The following is a 7,268-nucleotide window of genomic DNA, read 5'->3' on the forward strand; positions in this document are numbered from 1 at the left end:
ACACCCTGGGATCGGAAACTGTCCCCGGGAAAACCACGTGCGGCAGGTTCGGGGAGCTGCCCTTTGGCTTCTGCTTAGCTGGGAGCTTGCAGTTCCCCAGGCTGGATTCTCATCCCAGTCACACCAGTTCATGCTGCAGAAGCACCAAGTGCTTGCAGGGCGTTTTTTTTTTCAGGGAAAAGAATTTAGCCATCATGTAGTAGAAAGGCCAGAAGAAAGCTTTCCAAGGCATCCTAGGATCAGAGGGAGCTTCAGGCTGGAATAGACCTCAGAAGATCACCCAGTTCAGCCCAGCTAGGGTTTGACAGACTTACAAGAATAAAGCAAAGGCTGGAAGTTTCCCATGGAGCCAGTTGCAAAGGGCACATTCCCCTGGGGGGCTCTGCCTCATCCAGAACTGGCCCTTGCTCAGCACAGCAGCAAGATGAGGTGCTGGGCTGCCAGCAGATGAGCACATCACACATACTGGTCACAGTGTCACAGTGTCACAGTACATTACTGGTTGGAAGGGACCTCCAGAGCTCATCCAATCCAACTCCCCTTGCCAGAGCAGCATCACCCAGGGCAGTCTGCACAGGAATGCATCCAGGTGGGGTTGGAAAGGCTCCAGAGAAGGAGACTCCACAACCCCCCTGGGCAGCCTGCTCCAGGGCTCTGTCACCCTCACTGGAAAATTTCTCCTCAGGTTGAGCTGAAGCCTTCTCTGTTCAAGTTTGTCTCCATTGGTCCTTGGCTTATTGCTGTGCACCACCCAGCAGAGCCTGGCCCCCTCCTCCTGCCCCCCACCCCTCAGCTATTGATAGACATTGATCAGATCCCTCTCAGCCTTCTCTTCTCCAGACTAAACAGCCCCAGGGCTCTCAGTCTCTCTTCCCAGGGGAGATGCTCAAGTCCCCTAAGCATCCTTGTGGCTCTGTTGGATTCTCTCCAGCAGTTCTTGTCCTAGTGGGAAAGATTCCTCTCCTCACATCATGGCTGTGGGGTTTATTTGTAGCCTGCCCTCTCATGAACCATTTCCCACTGGCAGGGCTTGTGCATCACTGTTGGTACAGCACCCACCTTGGCTACTTGGGCTGGAAACCCTGTGTGTCCCAGAATCCCAGCATGGTGAGGGTTGGAAAGCACCTCTGGAGGTCGTCCAGTCCAACCCCCTGCTAAAGCAAGGCACCCACAGCAGCTTGCCCAGGATCACAATGCCCAGGGGGGGTTTGGAATCTCTCTAAGCAAGGAGACTCCACAATCTCTCTGGGCAGCCTGCTCCAGGCCTCCAGCACCCTCACAACAAACAACTTTATCCTCTTCTTCAGATGGAACCTCCTGGGTTCCAGTCTGTGCCCTTTGCCCCTTGTGCTGTCCCTGGGCACCACTGAGCAGAGTCTGGCCCCAGCCTCTTGCCCCCCACAGCTCCTTCAGCTCTTGCTGAGCATTGCTCAGCTCCCCTCTGGGGCTGCTCTTCTGCAGGCTCTCAGCCCCAGGGCTCTCAGCCTTTGCTCCTCACAGAGCTGCTCCAGGCCCCTCAGCAGCTTTGCAGCCTCCCGTGGACTCTCTCCAGTAGTTCTGTCTCTCTGTAACAAGGGAGCTCAGAACTGGCCCCAGGACTCCAGGCATGGCACCACTAGGGCAGAGTAGAGGGGAAAGAGAACCTCCCTTGCCCTGCTGGCCACACTCTTCATGTACCCCAGGACACCATTGGCCTTCCTGGCCACGAGGGCACATTGCTGGCTCTAGGGGAACTTGCTGCCCACCAGCACTCCCAGGTCCTTCTTCCCAGCAGGTCACCCCTCACCTCTACTGCTGCAGGAGGTTATTCCTCCTCAGGTGCAGGACCCTAGACACTTACCATGGGGCACCTTGGCCACTGCCAGCCCTCCTTACCCTCTGGCACCATCTCTGCTTCAGCAGGGTTGCTTCTGCAGGGCCAGGCTGCAGCCTTGCACCCTCCAGCCAGCTCCAAGCCCCTGAGAGCAGCAAGCAGCAGTGTGCAGAGTTTGCTCTCTTCCAGGGGTTTTCCCAGTGCCAGTTGGAGCCTCCCAGCAGAGGCTAAACTGGGGCTGGTTTGTGGTGCAGATAGGCTGGGAGCTGGCTGCTGCCTCTTGGTATGGAATCACCAACTTGGAAAGCACCTCTGAGAGATGCTGCCTGCTCACAGGCACCCTGGCACACAGCCTGGCACTGCAGCCTGGCACCACTGCCTCCATCCCAATCCGGAATCACAGCCTGGCATCACAGCCTGGCACCACTGCCTCCATCACAGTCTGGAATCACATCCTGACATCACAGCCTGGCACTGCAGTCTTGGCATCAGTGCCCCCATCAGTCTGGCATCACAGCCTGGCACCAGGGCCTGACACTGCAGCCTGGCACCACAGCCCTTCTCCAGCCTTTGAATAAAGACCTTTCAACATGAGCCCTTTCTGTTGTCCATCAGTGGACCCAGACGCCAGGACATGACCATGGCCAAGCCTGGCAGCTCAGGGAGCTGTTTCTGGCACTTTTCAGCTGCTGCACTGGGGCTCAGCAGTGCCTTCAGTGTCCTCTTTGGTTGGCCTTGGGAGTTTGGGCTGGAGATTTTCACCAGGGATGTGCAAAGTTCCTTAAACACAACAGGAGGAGAAAGTTCTTTGCTGTGAGGGTGCTGGAGGCCAGGAGCAGGCTGCCCAGAGAGGTTGTGGAGTCTCCTTGTGTGGAGAGATTCCAGCCCCAGCTGGGCATGGTGCTCCTGGGCAAGCTGCTGTGGGTGCCCTGCTTGAGCAGGGGGCTGGACTGGGGGATCCCCAGGGTGCCTTTCCATGACCTTTCTGGCTGGCTGAGTGCTTCTCTTAGGGTTCAAAAGGCAGCTTCTGCTGTAGAACAGGAGGTATGCTCCAGGCTGGACTTGCTGCCTGTCTTGGGCACATCCTGGTCACTCCCTGGCTCAGGACAGCCCAGAGGGGCATGTCCCAGCCACCCTGACCCTCCCATGACCAGCAGAGGCTGTGACAGACCCAGTGGCTGTAGGAAATGTCTTCTGCTGCAGCTCACCTTTTTCATTCATGCTAATACTTCACTTGTTGGCCTCCCAGGCATGACAGATCCTTGTTCTGGTCCACTTCTCCTGTGTAAGAGGTATGATAGCCACCCTCAGAGGGAGAGGGTGGTCTCCTCCTGGTCTCAGTCATCACACAGAGTTCTGGCACAGGACATTGAAAGGAGCCAGCTGATCACTGCAAGCCTCTGTGGCTCGAAAGCAGCAGGGTCAGGCCTCATGGACTCATAGAATGGGTTGGGCTGGAAGGAACCTTAAAGCTCAGCCAGTTCCAACCCCTGCCATGGGCAGGGACACCTCCCACCAGCCCAGGTTGCTCAAGGCCTCATCCAGCCTGGCCTTGGACACCTCTGGGGAGGAGGCATCCAGGACACCTCCAGCTTCCTGCTGCTGCTGAAGGACCAGCTGGAGAAACCTTCCTCTCTAGAAGCCAAGCAGCCTCATGAGCCCAGTGCACAGGGGCTGGGAGAGAAATCATTCCTGAGGGATGTTCCTGGGAGGGGACACAGTCACTGACCCTCCTGCCACACCCCCCCCCCCCCCCCCAGCAAGCCAGCTCCACGGGTGAGTGCCAGGCAGGGTGTCCCCATCCCCACCCTGAGATGTTAGCCCACAGCCACCATCTGATTCCGTTTAATTCAAGCCAATTTCATGACTGGCTGCAGCCTGTTAGGTTAATTAGGCAGCCAATACCCAGCTATCAGCTCTGTCACTCCTGTGCCAACCCCTCCCTGGGCTGGGGAGAGGCAGGGATGGGAATCGATCTCAGCTGGGTGCCAGCGAACCCCCTGGGGCGGGAGAGGAGGAGCAGGGGGAGGAAGCAGTTAAGGCATGGCACAGCCCACACAGCACAGCAGCACCAGGGAGCCCAGCTCCCATCACTGAGAGCAGCCCTGCAGAGAAGGACTTGGGGTGCTGGGGTGGGGGAGAAGCTGGACAGGAGCTTGCAATGGGCACTGGCAGGACTTGGGGTGGGGGAGAAGCTGGACAGGAGCTTGCAATGGGCACTGGCAGGACTTGGGGTGGGGGAGAAGCTGGACAGGAGCTTGCAATGGGCACTGGCAGCCCAGAAGGCCAATGGCAGCCCAGCTGCCATTGGCCTTCTGGGCTGCCAGTGCCCATTGCCAGAGATGGAAAGAGGGAATCCTGCCCTTCTGCTCTGCTGAGACCTCACCTGCAAGGCTGTGTCCAGCTCTGGAGCCCCCAACACAAGAGAGACATGGAGCTGTTGGAGAAGGTTCAGAGGAGGCCACAAAGATGATCAGAGGGCTGGAGAAGCTCTGCTGTGGGGACAGGTTGGGAGAGTTGGGGATGTTCAGCCTGGAGAAGAGAAGGCTCCAGGGAGACCTTAGAGCAGTTTTCCAGTACCTGAAGGGGGCTACAGGAGAGCTGGGGGGGGACTGTTCAGAAGGACCTGTGGGGGTAGGATGGGGGACAATGGTTTGAGATTGGAGCAGGGCAGGTTTAGGTTGGCCATCAGGAGGAAGTTCTGCACCATGAGGGTGCTGAGAGACTGGCACAGGTTGCCCAGGGAGGTGGTGGAAGCCTCATCCCTGGAGACATTCAAGATCAGGCTTGAATGTGGCCCTGGGAATTCTGATGTGGTTGGGTTCCTCACTCCAAGAAGGACATTGACGTGCTGGAGCATGTCCAGAGAAGGGCAAGAAAGCTGGGGAAGGGTCTGGAGAACAGGGCTGGGGAGGAGCAGCTGGGGAGGAGCAGCTGAGGGAGCTGGGGGTGTTCAGTAGGGAGAAGAGGAGGCTGAGGGAGACCTCACTGTTCTCTACAGCTCCCTGGAAGGAGGTTGCAGTGGGATGGGGATTGGGCTCTCCTATGAAGTACCAAGTGACAGGACAAGAGGAAATGGCCTCAAGTTGGACCAGGGGAGGTTTAGGTTGGCCATGAGGAACAATTTCTTCCCCCAAAGGGTTGTCAAGGCCTGGCCCAGGCTGCCCAGGGCAGTGGTGGAGTTCCCATCCCTGGAGGGGTTTCAGAACTGTTCGATGTGGTGCTGAGGGCCATGGTTTGGTGGTGCCCTGGCAGTGCTGGGTTAAGGCTTGGACTGGGTGACCCTGAAGGTCTTTTCCAGTGTAAATGAATCCATGAGTCTGTGATCAGTGGGACCATGGAGTTCCTGGAGCTGCTCTAAGCCACACAGAGGGAATGGGGCTGTGGATTAGCACCAGGACGTGCAGCCAGTGGGGATTGGGGGGGGGAGGGGTTTAATATCCACATCCCTGCAGGAATTTTGTTTTCCACAGGGCTCTTTCCTCTCCCTCCTCCCATTTCAATTTAGATTTTCTGTCAGGGTCCCAAAAGAGGCCAGGCCTCACCCCCAGCCTGGGACCTGCAATGAGTTAGGGCTGGATTCCTGCCAGCCCCTTCTGGTAATGTTTAAGGAGGATGCTGGCAGCTCTCCAGCTCCTGAGCACTGCAGAGGGAAGAAAAGCAGCACTTGATGGGAATTAGGATGCTGCAGGATGCTTGGGAGACAAACTCAATATTGCAATCCATGGTAGCAAGGTGATCCAGAGACCAGAGGGGCTGCTGAGCTCTCCCTCCCCAAGGGAGCCCTCAAAGCCAGGGAGGTGAATGCCATTTATTTGCTGCTAATACTTAAATATGCAGAGACTTGAAGGCATCTGGTGAAGGTCTCCTTAGTCTGGAGAAGAGGAGGCTGAGGGGAGAGCTCATTGCTCTCTACAGCTCCCTGAAAGGAAGTTGCAGGGAGGTAAGGTTGGGCTCTTCTCCCTAGTCTCAGGTGATAGAAGGAGAGGAAATGGCCTGAAATTGTGCCAGGGATGGGTTAGGTTGGAGATGAGGAACAATTTCTTCATGGAAAGGGTTCTCAAGGCCTGGGAGGTGGTAGAGTCACTGTCCCTGGAGGTGCTGAAGAAACCTGTGGCACTTTGGGGCATGGTTTAATGGCCATGGTGGGGTTGGGTTGATGGTTGGACTGGATCATCTCACAGATCTTTTCCAACCTTAAAGTTTCTATGAGACAGAGATTTCAAATCCTCCTGTGTACTTCTATGCTCTGAAGGGGTATCTGGAGAGCCTGGGGGAGCCACAGATGGCTGTGGCCAGGTGGGGCCTGCTGCAGCTTTTGCTTGATGGTTTCCCAGCTCTGTGTTCCCAGCCCAGGTTGTCCAAAGGAGACAGCCACAAGGGCTGCAGAAGAGGTTTCCATCAGCCTCTCATGACAGACCCATGTGAGGACCTCCTGCCTGGGCTGTGTGTGTGGCATTGGTGTCTCCAAGCCTGCCCAGCTGACCTGTGAGCACCTCACTCAGCACCACAGCAGCTCCCCCTGTCCCCATCGTGTCCCAGCAAGCACAGCCAGGGGGAGGGGGGAGGAGGGCTGCTTTGCAGAGGTGCTGGGCATGGCCCCTCAGCCACCTGAGTTTTGGGGAGCTGGGGAGAGACCAGATAATTTTTAGGAGAGGTGGGGACTGGTAGAAGTGTGAGATCCCACTTGGTGCCCTGCCTGGTACCTCCCAGGCTCAGCACCACAGGAACTGGGATGTGCTGGGGGTGCTCCAGATCACACAATCCTAAAAGCACAGAATCCCAGACTGGTTTGGGTGGGAAGGGACCTTTAAAGCTCATCCAGTCCAACCCCCTGCACTCAGCAGGGACATCTGCAACCAGAGCAGGTTGCTCACAGCCCCAAACAACCTGACCTGCAATGGTGCCAGCCATGGGGCAGCTCCCACCTATGTGAGCAACCTGGGCCAGGCTCTCAACACCCTCACTGGAAAGAACAGTGGCAATCTGCCCTCCTCAAGCTTCAATCCATCCCCTCTTGCCCTACCACTGCAATTCACTGCTGCACATCTCCATGCAGCAAGCAGAAAAGCTTCTCTGGCTGCAGGATACCTGCAGGTGGTCTCACATCTAAGCCAGGGTTCATGCACAGCTCCCAGCTCCGGGGTGCACTGCTGCCCCTTTCCCCACTCCACCCCAAAGGTGCCTGCTCTGCCATGCTCCCTGGACTGGGCACCAACTTGTCCCTGACAGTGGGCACCCTGGGCAGTGGGGTCACCAGGATCAGACGTACCTGGGTCCCCATGACCTACCTCAGTGTCTCACACCTCCTCCCCCAGCCTCTCCTCCCAGGAATGCTGTGAATGCAGAAGCTGACAGCTGCCCAAACCAGCTTTTACCCTTATATAGTATCTGCTTAAACTCTTCCCTCCCAAAGGCAGGATGGGGAAGCCTGCTGACAGTGTGTTGCAGGCTG

This window comes from Indicator indicator, chromosome 29, assembly GCF_027791375.1.
Source record: "Indicator indicator isolate 239-I01 chromosome 29, UM_Iind_1.1, whole genome shotgun sequence".
Classification (NCBI taxonomy): Eukaryota; Metazoa; Chordata; class Aves; order Piciformes; family Indicatoridae; genus Indicator; species Indicator indicator.